At 42.7% G+C, this 21,090-nt stretch overlaps 1 pseudogene; it reads right to left on the reverse strand.

Annotated features, from left to right (window-relative positions):
• Window positions 1–5,291: 5,291 nt before the first annotated feature.
• On the reverse strand, window positions 5,292–6,086 carry LOC105519568 (annotated as a pseudogene).
• Window positions 6,087–21,090: the final 15,004 nt, after the last annotated feature.

Raw genomic sequence — 21,090 nt, forward strand, 5'->3', positions numbered from 1 at the left:
ATAAAAAAATGTTTAGCATGTAATGTTATGGGCACCTATTCAGCAAAAAGCCCCATTTAAGTTGTAAACTTGGTATAACTGAAGCTTTTTGTGCACTCCTCCCCATTTCATTCCCACTTTTCCCATTGGGTACTGACATCAATCCCAGTTATTCTTGCTACATGTTGCTTGTATCAGTCCATTATCATACTGCTATGAAGAAATACCCCAGACTGGGTGATTTATAAAGGAAAGAGGTGTAATTGACTCACAGTTCTGCATTGCTGGGGAAGTCTCAGGAAACTTACAATCATGGTGGAAGGCAAAGGAGAAGCAGGCACTTCCTTCACAGGGTGGCAGGGAGTGCATGCAGGAGAAATACCAAATGCTTATAAAACCATCAGATCTTGTGAGAATTCACCCACTATCACGAGAACAGCATGAGGGGAACCACCCCCATAATTCAGTTACCTCCACCTCGTCCAACCTTTGATACATGGGGATTATGGAGATTACAATTCAAGATGAGATTTGGGTGGGGACACAGAACCTAACCAGATCATTCCACCCCTGGCCTCTCCCAAACCGCAAATCCTTTTTACATTTCAAAACCAATCGTACCTTCCCAACAGTGCCCCAAAGTCTTCATTCATTCCAGCATTAAACCAAGTCCACGTCCAAAGCCTCATCTGAGACAAGGTAATTCCCTTCCATCTATGAGCCTGTAAAATTAAAAGCAAGTTAGTTATTTCCTAGATACAATGGGGGTACAAGCATTGGGTAAATGCACTCATTCCAAACGGGAGAAATTGGCAAAAATGAAGGGGTTACAGGGCCCATGCAAGTCCAAAATCCAGTGGGGCAGTCAAATCTTAAAACTCCAAAATCATCTCCTTCGACTCCATGTCTCACATCCAGGTCACGCTGATGCAAGAGGTGGGTTCCCATGGTCTTGGGCAGCTACACCCTGTGGCTTTGCAGGGTACAGCCCTCCTCCCAGCTGCTTTCACAGACTGGCATTGAATGTGGCTTTTCCAGGTGCATGGTGCAAGCTGTTGATGGATCTACCATTCCGGCGTCTGGAGCACAGTGGCCCTCTTCTCACAGCTCCATGACGCAGTGCACCAGCAGGGACTCTGTGTGGGGACTCTGACCCCATATTTCCCTTCCACACTGCACTAGCAGAGGTTCTCCATAAGGGCTCTGCCCATGTGGCAAACTTCTGCCTAGATATCTAAGCATTTCCATACATCCTCTGAAATCTAGACAGATGTTTCCCAGTCTCAATTCTTGACTTCTGTACACCCACAGGCCCAACACCACAGGTAAGCCACCAAGGCTTGGGGCTTGCATCCTCTGAAGCAACATCCTGAGCTTTACCTTAGACCCTTTTAGCCATAGCTGGAATGCAGGCCACCAAGTCCCAAGACTGCACAAAGCAGCAGGGCCCTGGGCCTGGCCCATGAAACCATTTTTTCCTCCTAAGCTTCCGGGCCTGTGATGAGAGGGGCTGCCAAGAAGACCTCTGACATGCCCTGGAAATATTTTCCCCATTGTCTTGGAGATTAACATTTGGCTCCTCATTACTTAAGCAAATTTCTTCAGTGGGCTTGAATTTCTCCTCAGAAAATGGGTTTTTCTTTTCTATTGCTTTGTCAGCCTGCAAATTTGTCAAACTGTTATGCTTGGTTTCCCTTTTAAACATAAGTTCCAATTCCAAACCATCTCGTTGCAGATGCATAAAACTGAATGCTTTTAAGAGCACCAAAGTCACATCTTGAACACTTTGCTGCTTAGAAATTTCTTCTGCCAGATACCATAAATCATCTCTGTCAAGTTCAAAGTTCCACAGACCTCTAGGGCAGGGGCAAAATGCCATCAGTCTCTTTGCTAAAGCACAGCAAGAGTCATTTTTGCTCCAGAGTAAGTTCCTCATCTACATCTGAGACAGTCTCAGCCTGGACTCCATTGTCCATATCACTATTAGCATTTTAGTCAAAACCATTCATTCAACAAGTCTCTAGGAAGTTCTAAAATTTCCCACATCTTCCTGTCTTATTCTGAACCCTCCAAACTGTTCCAGCCTCTGCCTGTTACCTAGTTCCAAATTCACTTCCACATTTTCGGGTGTCTTTATAGCAGTGCCCCACTACCTTGTTACCAATTTACTGTATTAGTCCATTCTCACACTACTATGAAAAAATACCTGAGACTGGGTAATTTAATACAGGAAAGAGGCTTAATTGACTCACATTTCCGGATTGCTGGGGAGGCCTCCGGAAACTTACAATCGTGGTGGAAGGCAAAGGAGAAGCAAGCACCTTCTCACAGGGTGGCAGGACAGAGTGAGTGCAAGCAGGGGAACTGCCAGACACTTATAAAACCATCAGATCTCATGAGAGCTCACTCACTATCACGAGAATAGCAGGTAGGAAACCGCCCCCATGATCCAATTACCTCCACCTGGTCCTGCCCATGACACATGAGGATAATGGGGATTACAACTCAAGATCAGATTTGGGTGGGGACACAAAGCCCAACCATATCATTATCCCTCTGAACTGCTGGGTACATTCTCTAATGACCAGGGGCTTTGGGATGTGGAGAAGAATACTCCTAGCTATTTGTACTTTGTTTAATGCTCAGATTATTAAACCTCATATATCTAATATTTGAAAACTAAATTTTCTTGAACATTTAAGAATTAAATTTAATTAATTACATTTCCCCAAACAATTTTAAACGGTAATTACAAATATATTTGTTAGTATGGTTGATTTCTAAGACATTTCAAACACCTCAGATGGTGTATGTAAATAAAACATATAAATGATAATAGAACATATTATTATACTTAAATTATTTTTGAGACATCAGAATAACGGGCTAACTTTATTATGTTTGCATTTATTTTTATACCTTTTTTGGGTTATAGTTATTTTTATTTTAATAACATCTTGTGTTTTCGTAACAATTTTTTTGATACATTCCCAGGATTGCAGTAATCTTACCAGATCTAAAAGAAAAATACTCCATAGAACAGCCAAGGTTGTAAGATGTGGCTTATCAAAGATTATTCTCCAGAGCACAGGACTTGAGGGCTTCTTAGGTGAGTCAAATCTGATCCCTGGTCATGGGGGCTGAACTTCTTGTTTATAGTAAAGCTCCACTTAACATCTCAGTAAAACCTTTTAAGATCATTTTTAGCCTGTGTTTTAGTTTTTGCAACTTGCTATCTTCCTTCAAAATAGTTTACCTTGAGCAGGGAACGGAGACTCATGTCTGTAATCCCAGCACTTTTTTCTTCCTTTCCTTTCCTTTCCTTTCCTTTCCTTTCCTTTCCTTTCCTTTCCTTTCCTTTCCTTTCCTTTTTCTTCTTTCTTTCTTTCTTTCTTTATCTTTCTGTTCTGGGATACATGTGCAGAATTTGCAGGTCTGTTACATAGGTATACATGTGCCATGGTGGTTTGCGGCATCCTGTCTCCTAGGTTTTAAGCCCCGCATGCATCAGGTATTTGTCCTAATGCTCTCCCTCCCCTTCTCCCCCACCCCCTGACAGGCCCCGGTGTCCGATGTTCCCCTCCTGTGTCCATGTGTTCTCATTGTTCAACTCTCACTTATGAGTGAGAACATGTGGTGTTTGGTTTTCTGTTCCTGTGCTAGTTTGCTAAGAATGATGGTTTCCAGCTTCATCTATGTCCCTGCAAAGGACAAGAACTCATTCTTTTTATGGCTGCAATCCCAGCACTTTGAGATGCTGAGGTGGGAGAATCAATTGAGCCCAGGAATTGGAGGCTGCAGTGAGCTAGGATCACCCCACTGCACTCCAGCCTGGGCGATATAGTAAGACCCTGTCTCTAAAACACAAAACAAGCAAAAATCCAAATCGTTTACTTTTTCTTTATAGTCCTGGTTGGTTAGTGTTAGATAACACGTTCTGCTATTATATATTCACCTGGTCTGTTTTCATATTAAAACCCTATTCATTTCTTGTTGTATTTCACCATAACCTGTAGGACTATCAAGAAGTTTCATTACCTAGGAGATGCACAGTTAGCTTTCCTTTTTAAGACATTTGACACATTTATCTCTATTGAACTATTTTTTTGCATCTTATGTGTAACCAGCTGCTATGATTGTTAAACTCCTATCTTCCCTGTTGTTGTGTGTGACCACTGGGGACAGTAATTCTTCCTGTCTTTTGTATAGTCTCTACAATTTCTAGGACTTTTAACAGTGTTGTATTCAACATTTTTCTTATACAGATGGAAAGAATTACACATCCATACTTGATTAATAGGTAAAAACTTAAAGAAAGAAAGAAAACACACATGCTTCCTCTTTTATTTATTAAAATCAATACAAATAAACATATTTCCTTATAATCACTCTTTTTTTCCAGTACATTACCTTTTGTATAATTTAGGCTGATGTTCCTTTTTCAGGTATCATAAACCCTTGGCCTTTTATAGATTTGATTTGTTCTAAGTTTATTAACAGTAATGTTTATTGTTCATGATGGGAAACCATTTAAGTAAGTTGCTTTGCCCTGTAGCATTGTTCTGGCATCCTTAAAGACATTCTGACTTTTTGGCAAGACATGAAGTCCTAAAACCATCCTGATTTTTCTTGCTGCAAGACATGGAATCAGCTATTCTCTAGGAGTCCTTCTCTTTTTGGTAGGCAGTAGTATTAGAAACCAATTTATACTTATATCTATCTGCATAAGAAAAATGTTGAATACAACACTGTTAAAAAGTCCCAGAAATTGTAGAGACTGTACAAAAGACAGGAAGAATTACTGTCCCTAGTGGTCACATACAACAACAGGGAAGATAGGAGTTTAACAATCACTGCAGCTGTTATACATAAATGTGCTGCTGTTGCCATGGGACCAAATTCAAGAGTGATAGAGCTAGAAAAAATATTTTTTAAAGCCAAAAGCTTATACTGATTTTTCCATTTAAATACATGATGTTACTATACTCTACTTTCCTAATAGTAGAAAGTTTTATCATTGCCTAACTGAATAAAGCCATTCCCTGCCACAAGAAGGAAAATTTCTAACCACTGAACATTTATTTCACCAAAACTCCTCCCAGGAAATATAAGTTCCCCACAAATAACACATTTTGATTTACCATTCTATTTAATTAAACAAGTACATAACTGACGCATTCTGAACACAGATGCAGGAGGACTTAGGTGTCAGGCTGAAGATCACTTATGTCTTTTTTTTTTTTTTGGCTATTAATCATGCCATGTTATTTTTAATTATGTACAAAGATCTAACATGTCACCCAGGGACCATTTCACCCACTGCTCTGTTTGGCCGCCAGTCTTTTGTCTCTCTCTTCAGCAATGGTGAGGCGGATACCCTTTCCTCAGGGAAGAGAAATTCATGGTTTGTTGCCCTTGCCAATAAGTAAAATGTTGGAAATTCAAGCGGTAAAGCTGTTGCCATTGGCATCTTTCATGTGAACCACGTCAAACGATCCAGGGTGCCTCTCTCTGTTGCTGACCACACCAATTCTTCCCAGGTTAGCACCTCCAGTCACCACACACAGCTTACCGGCATCAAACTTGATGAAATCAGTAATCTTGCCAGTCTCCAAATCAATCCGAATGGTGTCATTCACCTTGATGAGGAGATCAGGATAGCAGATGGTGTGAGCATCATGAGTCATCAGATGAGTGATTCCTTTTGTGCCCACAAAGATTTTTCTCACTTTGCACAACTTGTACTTGGCCACCTCAGGTGTATGTAATAAGATGTATATCAAAGCGACTCTTGGTGTCATAGATCAGACAGAAATTCTCTCCCTTCTTGTCAATGCTGATGACATCCATGAATCCAGCAGGGTAGGTTATATCAGTTTCAGACCTTGCCATCCATCTTAGTGAATGGCTGCATGCAAATCTTTACTTCATCTCCTGTCGGGGCATACTTAAAGTCTGTTCCTTAGGAAAATGATGAGGGGGAGACACTCTCTCAACTTGTGGGGACCACCGGATGGACAAGGAGCAAACACATTGGACAATGTATCCAGCATCCAATGCTTTGGAGCTGCTACCTGCTTCAGATGCTTCTTGGGACTATGAGTCATGGCTGCGTTAGGCAAGGAAAGAGAATCAACTATGTCTTAACCCTTTCTTTTTGCAATAACAGAATAACTAAACCTGGGTAATTTATAAAGAAAAGAGGTTTATTTAGTTGGTTCTGCAAGCTAGGAAGTATGAGAAGCACGGCTCCAGCATCTGCTTGGCTTCTGATGAGGGGCCCATGGTAGGTTAAAACATGATGGAGAGGCGGGGTGTGACGGCTCAAGCTTGTAATCCCAGTGCTCTGGGAGGCCAAGGTGAGCAGATCATTTGGGGTCAGGAGTTCGAGACCACCCTGGCCAATATGATGAAACCCTGTCTCTACTGAAAATATACAAAAAATTAGCTGGGCATGGTGGCGTATGCCTGTAGTCCCAGCTACTTGGGAGGCCTAGGCAGGAAAATCGTTTGAGCCCAGGAGGCAGAGGTGGCAGTAAGCCGAGATCGTGCCACTGCACTCCTGCCTGGTGACACAGCAAGACTCTTTTTCAAAAGAAAAAAAAAAAAAAACCATGGTGGAAAGGTCAAAGGTGAAGTGGACATGTGTAAAGAAAGGCAAAACCTGACGGATGTCCCGGCTTTATAACAACCCGCCCTTCTGAGAACTAATCCATTCCCAAGAGACCTAATCCAAGAACTCACTCACTACCGCGAGAACAGCACAAGCCATTCATGAGGGATCCACCCCCATGGCCCAAACACCTCCCACTAGCCCCACCTCCCAACGCTGCCACTTTGGAGATCAAATTTCAACATGAGTTTTTTGGGGAAATAAACTGAAACCATACCCATATCATAGCAATCTACAAAATCATGAAAGCCATCAGGGTTGCCATAACCACACTTAAATTATTTTAACTCTGTTATCTAAGGATCCCAGGAACACAAGCAATAAAAATTTTCACTCAAAGACTTTGCAGAGGAGTCTCAATTCTCATTTAAAGCTTTAATGTCATCATAATGTTGGGTTCCTTTGCCATCCTAAAGACTGTCTGCTCTGAAGCATTTACTTGTTTCTTTTACAACATTAAAAATGGAACACTTCCATTTTTAGGGCAAGCAATTTATTTTATTGGAATTTCTTGGGTAATCTCCAGCTGTGCAGGCCAAGTGACTTATCTGGGGGTCACAGACACATTCTGAACTTGTGAGCTCTCCATTTCTGAGTCGATCAGAGTGGAAACTCTATTCAGCTTGTTAATACACATGTAGTGAGTCTCTCTTATACACCTGGCCCAAATTTATATAGGAAATAGAAGTTTGGAAATGAAAAATGTTTGTTTCGTTCCTTTAAGCCACCTCTAAGAGCTAGACTAGCCTTTCAGAATCAAGGACTATATATCAAGGACTGTACTTCTAAGAGGATCAGCTCAACTCCTGAGTGTTGCATGGGAATGGGGTCAGTCCTAGAGATGACTCGTGGATTGAAATTGGTCTAGGAGGGATCAGCAGTGGCCCTGATTGTGTGTTGGTTATGTAGTGGAAGGAAGAAGAAAGAGGGTTCTGTAAAGAGGAAACTCAGTCAGGAAGTGGAAGGACCACAGACTTCTGGGCTGACCCTCCCTGGAGTGACCTTGAGCCCCTAATCTGGTCTGCGGATGACCCCTTTGAATATATTGGAACAGACCCGGAAACCCAAGGCTGGAGCACTATTCCCATTCAGGGAATAGTGATGCATGTGGGCCAATCAATGGCTCACCTAGCCCCACCCTATTCCATGGCTGCCCCACCAGGACCTCGTCTTCTCTGGATCCCATGCTGCAATGATCTGGGATGCATTTCTGTGTGTTTGAAGTCTTTAGGTAGCAGCTAGGAGAACTACTATTTCTGACATTAAAGAAATCATGTTTGGTGATCATGAACCAGTTTCATCATTTAATCTTTTTGTATATCCAGACTATGACCTTCTCTTTCTCCCTTTCTTTCTTTCTTTCTTTCTTTGCCAATTCATTTATTTAGCAAATATTTTTCAAGATCTTTATGTGCACATAGCAGTAGTTAGGAAGGTGAGAGATTAACAAGCACAAAATGTATTCTGTAGAGAGGTGACTGCAGTATTACATGGTGTGACAAAGTGACAATTTAGGGACAAGTTTTGAAAATGACATTCTCCAAAGTTGAATTGAAATAAACCATAAAGTGCGTAAGATTAGCCATCCATAGAAGTTACTCAACCTGACTGACACAAATGAGTCTTCCCCATAGTAACAACTGTAAATATAACTACATTTTGTAATTGGGGAAACATAATATGAGGTTATGTTGTCCTACTATAATAACAAAAGCACTCATGTGTGGGGAGAAAAGGTGAAAAAGAAAAGTATTGGCTGGGCGCGGCGGCTCATGCCTATAATCCCAGCATTTTGGGAGGCTGAGGTGGGTGGATCACCTGACCTCAGGAGTTCAAGACCAGCCTGGGCAACAAGGTGAAACCCCACCCCTACTAAAAATACAAAAATTAGCTGGGTATGATGGCAGGCACCTGTAATTCCAGCTATTCAGGAGCCTGAGGTGTGAGAATTGCTTGAATCTGGGAGGTGGAGTTTGCAGCGAGCCTAGATCGCGCTATGTAGTCCAGCCTGGGTGACGAACAAAACTCCTAACAACAAACAAAAGTATCGCTAGTGTGCCTCCAGCACTGTCCAAGCGAGATAAAATAATAGACCAGTGTTTGTTATCTAGATGGACATAGTCCCAGAGAGAAGGCTAATATTTGCATAGTGCTTTACTTTACAAAGTGCTTTCATGTACATATCTCTTTCAACATTCACAATTGCCCCATAAACATGCTATCATTATCATTCCTGTTTCATTGAGGAGGAAATGGAATCTGGAGGCAAAGTGACTTTCCAAGGTCACCTTGTCAGTGGAGTAGACCTAGGAGTGATCTGAGTTGAAGGTGAGTGGGGTACTTTCCACTTCCCTGTAGCTGTCTCATATACGCCAGTGAAAACCCACCACAAGGCCAGGCGCAGTGGCTCACACCTGTAATCCCAGCACTTAGGGAGGCCAAGGCAGGAGGATCGCTTGAGCGTAGGAGTTGGAGACCAGCCTGGGTAACATAGTGAGACCCTGTCTCTACAAAAAATACAAAAATTAGCCGGGTATAGTGGTATTCCAGCTTTTCCAAGTCCCAAGAATTGCTGGAGCCTGGGAGGTCGAGATTGCAGTGAGCAGCGATGGAGCCACTGCACTCCAGCCTCAGTGACAGAATATGAAAGAAAAAAACGGGGGCTGGCTTCAGGTTTTTGCAACCTATGTAGCTGTGACCTGCACCAGGGAGGGCCTTACTCTTAGTTTAATGCTTTATTGTCACTATCCTGAAGTTCGTTAATAATTTTTTACCAAGGGACTGGGTATTTTCATTTTGTACCAGATCCTACAAATTGCACAGCCAGTCCTGACTGTACAAGTGATGGCTACCAGCTGGGCATGAGAGTCTTGGGAGTTTGTCCCAAAGTTTTGGGAGCTTGAAAGGTATATGGGATCTGGAAACAAGGACAGGAGAGGAAGTAGGCATAGGGAGAAACATGGGGAAAGGCAGGGTAGTAGGGTATACTGGGTACACTCTCCAGAGTAGTACCATCTTGCAAGCTTGCTGCCTTTGGTTCATTCCAGAATATCCCTGATAAAGAGTTACTGAAAGTAATGACAAAGACTGCAATTACTTTTGCACCAAACTAATACCACAACAGGTCTGTATGCTTAGTCCTTACATGTCTCCAAGGACACCATGATTGACTTGATTGACTCTTGGCCAGCAACTGGGAATATGGCTCCTGAAATGTTCTTTACGGTAGTGACGGATAGTTTTTGTTTCTTTTTGGGACACAGTCTCACTCTATCACCCAGGCTGGAGTGCCGTGGTATGATCATAGCTCACTGCAGCCTTGATCTCCTGGGCTCAAGTAATTGTCCCACTTCAGCCTCCTGAGTAGCTAGGACTACAGGCACGCAACATCATGCCCAGCTAATTTTTAATTTCGTTTTCAGAGAGACAGGGTCTCGCTACGGCGCCCAGGCTGGTCTCAAACTCCTGGACTCAAGTGATCCTCCTGTCTCAGTCTCACAAAGTTTTAGAATTACAGGCAAGAGCCAATGCACCTGGCTATGATTGATGGTTTTGCTACATATACTTGGAGCAATGGGCCACACTGTACTGGTTTGTCGGGTTCTTTGCACAAATATCAAGACACTTGGGTTTTTTTACTGGGATCTTGAGTATTGGTTGTCATGACTGGCTGTATAGCAGGAGGTACCTTTGTGACCCACCTGCTACAAAGCCCTCAGATTCTGAGACTCATATATACCAGATAGCTCTACCAGAGAGAAAGTGCTCCTGTGTGGCTGTGAATGAGGAAGGAAATTAGAGGCCTATGCTGGGTCTCCCAGGACCCTCCCTGGACTCCTCTGTTTGCACATTCCCTGCCATTTTTGCTCAGCATGCTTTGCTGCAATGAATCTTCAAGCCCTGTCACTGAGTCTCGTGCATCCATCTGGCGAATAACCAAAAACAAGACAAAGTCTTTGGAAATAGTCCTTACGCTATTTTCTGCATTTTTCATGATCAGAATCCATGTGGGTTTTTTTTAATCACACACACAAAAAAATTCACTATGACAAAAATTTGGAACTCAGGAAAGAAAAGTATTCGTTAATGAGCTACAAAAATAAGCCATGGCAATGAGCAAAATGCAGGTGGGTGGGGAGGATGCTTGCAACTCTGATCACAAGAAAAGTGGTCATTTCTTTAACATATGAATGGTTCCTATGAACCAAGAAGAAAATCCCAACAATCCAACAGGAAAATTATTGAATGGATTACGCACACAAAAGATATGATAGTTCACTCAAAAAAGAAAGATAAGGATACTAAGCAATAAATTCAAAATTAAACCAAAGTAAGATACCAATGGCATGAACCAAATGCTTTGCTGACATTGTGGGATAGGGTATGGTAGATTTATATATTGCTTATGAGGGTACAAATTAATACAACTTCTTTGGATTTTAATTTCCCAATAGTTTTAAAAATTAAAAATGACCTGTCCTTTGGCCTAGTGAATCCACTCTAAAAACTATCTCACAGATATGATTCCTGAGCATAGGTTAAATAAAAGACATTCACTCACTGAATGCTGTTTATAAAAGCAAATGTCTAAACAATCCATATGTCCATCAACAAAATTCTGGCTGAATTATGCTTAATCCATACATTAGAAAAGTATAGAGCAATTCAAAAAAAATAAGATAAGGCCAGGCATGTTGTGGCTCACACCTGTAATCCCAGCACTTTGGGAGGCCGAGGCAGGTGGATCACTTGAGGTCAGAAGTTCGAGACCAGCCTGGCCAACACGGTGAAACCCCATCTCTACTAAAAATACAAAAATTAGCCAGGTGTGGTGGCTCATGCCTGTAATCCCAGCTACTTGGGAAGCTGAGGCAGGAGAATCACTTGAACTGGGGAGGCAGAGGTTGCAGTGAGCCAAGATCACACCACTGCACTCCAGCCTGGTGACAGAGCAAGACTCTGTCTCAAAAAATGAATAAATAAATAAATCTATATGTACTTGATATGTTCAAACCCTTTGCCACTGTAGATGAAAAATGTAATCTGCATAACACAAATAGTTCAATGATATTTATGAAAAAGGTATATTTGCTATATCTTTGATATACATGTATATGCATAGAAAGGGTTTGTAAGGATGTAGACCCACTTTTTAACACTTCCTTTAAGAGGAATGGAATAGAAAGGTTTTGATTTTTTTTCCACTTTTCATTCTATGCGTTTTCTTGTTTCTACTAGGAGAATGTATGCTCATGTTACATTTGTGGACAGAGAATAAAAACAATAACTAAGTCAAGAGAATCAGGTTCACAAAAGCCTTACCTGAAACTGCTACAGGGTGAACACCAGGAAAGGTAAAACCTGTTTCTCAGGACAAGGGAATTTCTGTGCCATTTGTGTGTGTAGGAGAAACCCCCAAATTCTCCCAATAAATTGCGAGTCCTGTAGGATAGGCACGCATTTGATGGCCTTGAAGAAGTGATCCTTGTATTTGCCGAACCCCTGAGAGGCCAGGCAGGCCACAAACACATTCCAGATTCGTTGGGCGACTGGGGCCAACCACGTGCTCCAGACGCCGCCTCCGCCGGCAGCTCCCGGCCCAGCTGAAACAGACTTCCCTAGAATTTCTCCAGGAAACGGCTGGGTGGGTAGAGCTCTGGCCCGCGGCTGCTTTTTCACCTGCCAAGGCCTGGGTGCTTCCTGCAGGGCTATTTCACCAACAACGATTACTACCTCTTCTCGGCTTCCAGGATGAGCACCGAGGCCAATTTCGCCTCGCTTCGGCGGTCTCCTACAGCGACTCATTGCTGAACCCGGCCACCTTTGCAGAAGTCAGCAAACTGGATGGCGCGGTGCAGGATTTGCGTGTGGTGCCGGGAAACGGAAGACAGATCCAGTACCAGAAGATGTGCATGAGGTACAGGGCGCTCTGCGTGCCCCGCAACCCGCTCCTGTACGCCCGCCAGGTGGACCAAACGCTCGACCTGAGCAGCAACTCCTTCCCCATCTACAACCACGGCGGGCATCCTCTCTACCTGACCGGCTTCTTCGGAGGACACATCTTGGGGGGCAGCCTAGGAATGGACCAGTTACTCCTGCCGGCCAAAGCCATGCGGCTGCTGTACTGCCTGAAGACCGAGGACCCTGAGGACAACGTGCACAGCAAGCAGTGGCTCACCCATTTCCTCGACCAATTTACCAACCTTAAGAACACCTTGGCCTTGAAGAAAATTGAGGTACCTGGTGGTTCGGGTTTACAGGGACGCCAGGAGAAGGTGGGAGGGATGAGGAAGACTTGCCCCCAGAACCCTAACAAAAGCAGTGCCTGACTGCTTGATGGGGTCCTTGCCTCCAGGCTGGGTGTGCTCTGCTATATTTGGTACTTAATCCAATTTTCTGAACATGACAGATACAAGAAATTGTGAATTTTTGGTAACATTCTAGTCAATAACACAAACCCTGTGTCCACCAGATGGGTCAGTTCAGTACAGACATTGATCTTCATGTTTAATTTTGGGGTTTGGTTTCTAATCAAATTATAGTACCCTGAAATTCTACTTTTGGTTAAAGTCTTCACTGGCTTTGCGGAGCCCCCTAAAACTTGCTTGGAGCTCTCTGGGATTAAAAAACAAACTTTTAAGTGAAAGTTCCATGGTGTTAAGAAGGTGACTAGCTCAGTGTTTTTCAGATTAGATACAGATGAAGAACCGGCTTAGCATGAGGTCCATGTCAGCTGTTCAGCTACTGCTGGGTCAGCAACCCTATTAGATGTATAAATGGAGAAGCAGTGGGGGTGTCAGGGCACAACACAGGTGGGAGCGGCAGCCATGGCCTTCATCCACCTGTGGAGAATGAAGTATCCTTGGCAGTTCAACTGTGTTGCTCCAAGTGACATACGCCATGATTTTGGTGGCTGAAGGGTTTTGCCTTGTGTCCATACTAGAGTTTCTGGATCTCTTCATTTGTGGATGAACAGGTTCATCTGTGTGGCTCCAAGCAACATAATTTTATTATTTTGGTGGCTGAAGGCTATTCCCTTCAGTATAGATACTAGAGTTTCCTGATCCCTTCATCTGTGGATGGACAGGGTTCTACAAGGGACTGCGGATGACAGGGTTTCCAGAAGCTTTAAGGCTGAAGCGTATTCCATTGTATATCTACACAGCAGTTTCTTTACCCCTTCATCTGTGAATAGCCAGGTTGACGTGATTCCTGGATTGCCTGGAAGAAGCAAATACAGAAGACACCATTGAATTACTAGTTTAGGTAGCGGGAAAGAGACATATGTTTACTGTTATCTTCTCTTGGCACATTTGACATATTATAGAATTTATTTTACTTAGTATATTTTTGTGGCAGGCAGTCCAGTTTACATCACTTTCCAGACAACTGGAATTTTAGGCAACTTCTATGACAGTGATCCCTGTGTTTCACCTGACATACATTCTCATCATACTGTTTGCAGTCACATCATGCTATTGTTCTGGATCAAAAGTATTATCTGTGAAACTCAAGAGAAGGCTGGACTTGCCCACCTGACTCTTGCCAATGATGAGGATCTTCGAGGTGGTCAGCACATCCTCATCCATCCCTACCCTGCTCGACTGTGAGCCCAGCTGTCCACCCCAGGGTCCTCCTCTCAGCTTTTCAGCAGGGAAAGCTGCCCAGAATCCATGTGTTTTTATGAAACATCCATCAATTTCATTTAATAATACTGAAGATTGATCATGATAATATGCATAATGATAAACCTCAGTCCCATTATATCTTTTTCTTAAACTGCTTTCTAAAATTTGAAATTTGTTCTTTTCTTCTGAAGATTTTGGAGGGTCTAGTTGAATTTCAATAATTTTAAATGACTTAAAAGAAAACCCCACAAAACCCTGTATGATCCAGATACCATCTCGCCACTTGGAGAGTACCTTTTATTTTGGAGACTGTGCACTTGCTAAAACAGGCTTGGAACAGCCTACAGAGTGCATGCTTTTGGGTCCTCTTGGATTGATTACTGCCATTCTTTCTTCTCCAGCATTCCAGAGGCACTGACTCATGGATTACAAAGTGTTTCAAAATTCTACCACATATGTCCCTGCCAACTCTAGTTTGATTTTTGTATCTTTGCAAAAACTTGACCTCTAATGAGGTCTTAGGTTTATTTTATAATCCACTGAGTTAAAAATAACTAGACTTAGATTGCCTTTATATGGTATTCATCTGTATACTCAGCTCTTAGGCTATTGGTTAGGACTTACGCAGTTAAAAAACTCAAGATGCATATTTAGAAGATGTCAGAAAAACACTCACTTTCTAAGTCTTCAAAGCTATTTTCTTTCATGTTGTCTCTCCTGACCATTGAGAATGCTCTTGAGGCCAGGCACAATGGCTCACACCTGTAATCCCAGCAGCTTAGGAGGCCAGAGTGGGAGGATCACTTGAGCCCAGGAGTTCAAGACCAGCCTGGACAACACGGCAAAACCTCATCTCTACAAAAAATACAAAAAATTAGCCAGGGGTGGTGTCGCACACCTGTAGTCCCAGCTACTCAGGAGGCTGAGGTGGGAGGATCCCTTGAGCCCAGGAGGTTGAGGCTGCAGTGAGAGGTGACTGCACCACTGCACTCCAGCCTGGGCCACAGAGCAAGACTCATCTCAAAAAAAAAGAATGTTCTTTGTTTATATTAATACTATGCATATGGTTATTTTACTATTTTTAAACTTTTCATTAAAATATCTTATTGTTGAAATATAATTTATATTTCATTTCAATTTATAGTCTTGTGTGTGTGTGTGTATATATATATATATATATATATATATCTCCCTTGCTTTGCAGAATATCTGTACTAAAACATTTGACTATAAAGGCAAGTTTCTATCTTTATACTCCCATCGTCACAACTGGGGTTTGTGTAGAATGCTTATTACGTCCCTTGCTCTTTCAACTCTTCAGGACCTCCCTTGCTCTTTCAACTCTTCAGAAAGTCTGGCATTGTGAGAGGTGAAGGGAATTGTCACTGTAATCTTTCATTCACCGCAGAAGCTGAAGTTCCTCTTGCCGCGCTAAGCTAAAAAATCTTCGGAGTTTCTCCTCTCTACCAAATCAAGTTGAAACCCCTCCTGCTGTTTTTAAATTTCCTCCGTAGTCTAGCCCTATCCTGTCTATTTGATCCCATTTTTCACCACTCCCCAGCATGGGCACTTAGCTCCTTACTGTGCTTAAAACAAGGCTGACCACATAGTAAATATATGCACACTTATTGCTCAGTTTTTCGTTTTTAAGAGATGGGAGTCTTGCTATTTTGCCCAGGCTGGAGTGCAGTGACTATTCACAGGTGTAATCATAGGTCACTGCAGCCTCAAACTTCTGGGCTCAAGCAATCCTCCCACCTCAGCCTTCCAAGTAGCTGTGACTGCAGGCATGCATCACACCCTGCTTATTGATAGAATTTAAAAGATAGAAACAAAATATTCTAACACACTATCAGCATATGAAACGAGGCTATTACAAAAACATTTATAAGACAATTGGAGAAAGCTGAACTTTCACTAAATATTTGATATTAAGAGATTATTGTTAACTTTTTAGGTGTTAGTGGTATTGTGTATCGTGTTCATGTTAAAAAAGAATCCTTGCTTTTAGGTGTATATATATGATATCTGGGATTTGCTTCAGAATGATTGTTGGAGTGGATGGTGGTACAGATGGAACCTCACTGATAATTCTTGATGCTGAGTGATGGGTACATGGGAGTTCATTGTACCATTCTTTCTACTTCTGTTTGTGTTTGGAAATTTTTATTTTAAAAGATTTTAAACGTTAGCAAAAGTGAAAAAGCAAAAACAAACAAAAACTTGTGACTGAGAAGAGGCTGCAACTGCTGACAAGCCAATGGCATATGGCAGTGGCTGGGAAGACTGTGGGGATTTGGGGCTTGGGAGAACTTTCAGAACTTACACGACTCCAGGTCAGAGTCTGGTAAGAGAATTCAGCAATTCTCCTTGCTCTTTCCTGAATCTTTTTTAGGGCTTTCTCCTGATTTTTTTTTTTTTTTGATATGGAGTCTTGCTCTGTTGCCCAGGCTGGAGTGCAGTGGTGCGATTCCAGCTCACCACAACCTCCCCACACAACCTCTCAGGTTCAAGTGATTCTCCTGCCTCAGTTTCCCAAGTAGCTGGGACTACAGGCACGCACCACCATGCCCGGCTAATTTTTGTATTTTTAGTAGAGATGGGGTTTCACTATGTTGGCCAGGCTGGTCTTGAACTCCTGAATTTGTGATCCACCCCCCTCTCCCGACCTCCCAAAGTGCTAGGATTACAGGCGTGAGCCACTACACTCAGCCTCTCCTGATTTTCTATAACCAGTTATGAGATGGGCTAAATCTGACCTGACCTATCAGTGAAATCATTACATACTTAAGAGGAAGATCAGAAAGCCCATTTCATCCAGAAATATCTCTCTTGTGCTCTGCCATACACGCCTGAAGTTCCCTGAACTGAAGCAATGAGCACCAGTTAATGTGATGCCCTCAATAAAAATTACACACGCACTTACTTACGCAGGCGCAATCACACATGGTATAACTTGCTTTTCCACTTTGGTGCACAAATATAATCTTGCCTCATTTGGAGAGTTGACTGCTTGAATGCCTACTTGTTCCACTTCCGGGCAAACTAGCAAACTAACATCTTCTTTTCTTTTCTTTTCTTTTTTCTTTTTTTTTATTAGCTCTTATCCCAAAGAATATCTTCTTAAGGGCTCTTTCCACCTCCCAGTGTTCAAATTCCCCAACCTATTATTATTAATATTATTATTACGTTTTACTTTTTTATGGTAAAACATAATTCTTACCTCATTATTATGATGATGTTTTACCTTTTTAAAAAAGTTATTACCTACCCAACTTATTAAGTACCAAGCATCCTCTTACACATGCACATCTGCTTCCATGCCAGGCAGAGGGGAAGTTAGAGACTCAACAGTCCCTCCTCCACGCCCACCTCTTTGCTTCTTGCAGCCTCACAGTGCCTTTGCTAAAGGCTGTCCTACTACCGTTTGAAGGAAAATTGTTGTCCACCATTGTTAGAATGACCCCACTGGTCGGTCTAGATTTCTCCCGGAGTCTCAGATGTAACCTACATTGGATACTAACAACTACTTCTCCTCCTCCTCCTCCTTCTTCCTCTTCTTCTTCCTTCTTTCTTTTTCTTCCTCCTCCTCCTCCCCTTTTTCTTCTTCTCCTCCTCATCTTCTTCTTCCCTTCTTCTTCTCCTCCTCCTTCTTCTTCCCTTCTTCTCCTCCTCCTTCTTCTTCCTTCTTCTTCTTCCTTCTTCTTTCTTCTCTTCTTCTTCATCTTTCTTTTCCTCTTCCTCCTCCTCCTCCTTCTTATTCTGTCCTCCTCCTCTTCCTTCTTCTTCTTCTTCCTCTTCCTCTCCTGCTTCTTCTTCTGCTTCCTCCTTCTCCTTTTTTTTTGAAGGCAGGGTTTCACTCTGTCACCCAGGCTGGAGGGCAGTGGTGCCATCATAGCTCACTGCATCCTTGACTATTCTCAAATGATCCTCCTGCCTCAGCCTCCCAAAATGCTGGGATAATGAGTGTGAGCCACTGCACCGGCCCTAACAACTCTTCGTAATGAACACTCTTCTACCCAGCCATTGCTCCCCAAAGCAACTCACTGCGCCGAGGTGAGCAAGTCTACAGTTGCTTCAAATAGCAACCACATGCTGGGTCACATATGGTTTTCCCACAATCCCCTCATGCTCAGCTTCCCTCAAATTCTACTTACTACTGTCAACGGGAAGGAGTTTAGAAGTGAGGGTCAGTTTTGTAAAACCAAAGAGAAATCCACTTCAACTATAATCAGGACCTGTTTCTACCAAAACATGTTAGTGCAAAACTAAGAGGATGGATGAAGAGACAGTCACAGGACAAAGAAGATCCCTGCCAGGGGAATTTTTGTCTCTCCCTGTTCAGAGGTTATTTGATACCTTCATTCTAGAAAACAAGCCAACAAAACTCGCTCTGTTTATACACAGGAATGTTATACCACATGATCCCACCCTAGGAGTAGGTTCACTGGTGGTTTTTATCTTGCTTATCTGTATTGCTAACTTTTTCTTAAATGAACATATCACTAAAAAGTCAATATATAGGCCAGGCATGGTGGCTCACACTTGTAATCCCAGCACTCTGGGAGGCCAAGGCTGGCGGATTGCTTGAACCCAGGAGTTCCAGACCATTCTGGGCAACATGGAGAAACCCCATCTCTATAAAAATTAGCTGGGTGTAGTGGTGTGTGCCTCTAGTCCCAGCTACTTGGAAGGCTGAGATGGGAGGATCACTTGAACCTGGAAGACAGAGGTTACAGTGAGCTGAGATCATGCCACTGCACTCCAGCCTGGGGGACAGAGCAAGACTGTTTAAAAAAAAAAAAAGAAGTCAGTATAAAAGACATTTGGAACAAATAAATGAATACAAAAGTCACAGGAACTGATGGCACTGAGCGGGCCCTTATGAGGTGCCAAGGTGGGGGTTCCATGGCAGAACTGGGCACCTGGGGAAAATGTTTATTAAAAATAACAGGAACACAACAAAGGCAAATGTCATGTGTGTTACTGTGTCCCTCCTAAACTTCTCTCCTTTTTGCAATAACTCTAGAGTGACAGTCACAGTACACTGTCACTCTAGAGGGAAAATAGCAATTTCTAAAGAGTACTATGAGGATAATGGGATTTTGTGGAGACATTGAAATAAGTTAAATCCAGCAAGTATTTAATTTCTTTTTGGATGTACCAGCCACAGATATAGGTTCAGTGGAAGATGCAAAATAGAAGAGTATGACATTTTGCCAGGCATGGTGACTCATGCCTGTAATCCCAGCACTTTGGGAGGCCAAGGTGGGTGGATCACCTGAGGTTAGGAGTTCGAGACCAGCCTGACCAACATGGCAAAACCCCATCCCTACTAAAAATACAAAAATTAGCCAGGTATGGTGGCGTATGCCTGTAATCCCAGCTACTTGGGAGGCTGAGGCAGAAGAATCACTTGAACCTGGGAGGCAGAGGTTGCAGTGAGCCGAGATCGCACTATTGTGCTCCAGCCTGGGTGGGCTACAAGAGAGAAATTCCATCTCCAAAAATAATAATAATAAGTAAAATAAATAAAGAAGAGTACGACATAGTCCCTGCACTCAAAGAACACATAGTCTACTAGGTGACTTGGGGCTGTACACAAAGGATTATGATAGATTGAAATAGATGGCGGGCGCAAGCTGTTGTGCTGGGGGATGTCACAATTTAATATCTGTGTGTGTGGCAGGGGTGACTAGAGGGCGAAGGGGCTTCAAGAGGGAATAAGGGGCATTTTAATTGGATCTTCAGGAATTTTAAAGACGGATATTGTTGAATCAGATACAGACAAATGACTCTACTGCCCTTTAGAAACCGAGGCAGTAAGCATTTACAAAGAAAATCACATGTTTGCGTGATTTTGTTGTTGTTTTGTTGTAGTTTGTTGTGTATTTCAGAGACAGGTCTCTCTGTTTTCTAGACTGGACTGCAGTGACACAATCATAATTCACTGCGGTCCCAAACTCTTGGGCTCAAGTGGTCCTCCTGCCTCAGCCCCCGATTAGCTGGGCTTACAGGTGTGCACCACCATGCCCAGCTAATTTTTTTATTTTTTGTGGAGACAGGTCTTGCTATGCTGCCCAGGCTGATTTCAAACTCCTGGCTTCAAGCAATCCTCTGATCTTGGCCTCCCAAAGTGCTGGGATTACAGACATGAGCCAATATGCCCGGCCTTATGAGGTTTACCTGTAATTCCCTTTAAAATAAAATAATTTTGATATAAAACTGAAATGACCACTCCAATAAAAAGCCTTTTTCTTGCTTTAACTAAGTCTATAGTAATCTTTTTTTCTCATTAAAGTAATGAGCCATGTTAACAAGCTTGAAGTCTTTCACACATGCATCATTGTAGTTTTCTTAGGTAGGTCTTCAAAGGAAGACAGGAGAATTCCAGAAATACAGTGTACTCTCAAACTATGCTTGGTAAGCAAAGGTCTCCACAAAACCCCTTCTGTTTATAAATAAATTATAACTGTATAGAAAACAAAATCGCTTGCTGATGGTGAAAGAGAATATGAAGTCCAACTAATAACAGTATCAAAAATCATATTCTGGCTGGGTGCGGTGGCTCACGCCTGTAACCCCAGCACTTTGGGAGGCTGAGGTGGGTGGATCACTTGAGGTCAGGAGTTTGAGACCAGCCTGGCCAACATGGTGGAACCCTGTCTCTGCTAAAAATGCAAAATTAGCCAGGCATAGTGGTGGGCGCCCATAATCCCAGCTACTCAGAAGGCTGAGCCATGAGAATTGCTTGAACCCGGGAGGCGGAGATTACAGTGAGCTGAAATCATACTACTGCACTCCATCCAG

The sequence above is a fragment of the Colobus angolensis genome, unplaced genomic scaffold, assembly GCF_000951035.1.
Source record: "Colobus angolensis palliatus isolate OR3802 unplaced genomic scaffold, Cang.pa_1.0 Scaffold352, whole genome shotgun sequence".
NCBI lineage: Eukaryota > Metazoa > Chordata > Mammalia > Primates > Cercopithecidae > Colobus > Colobus angolensis.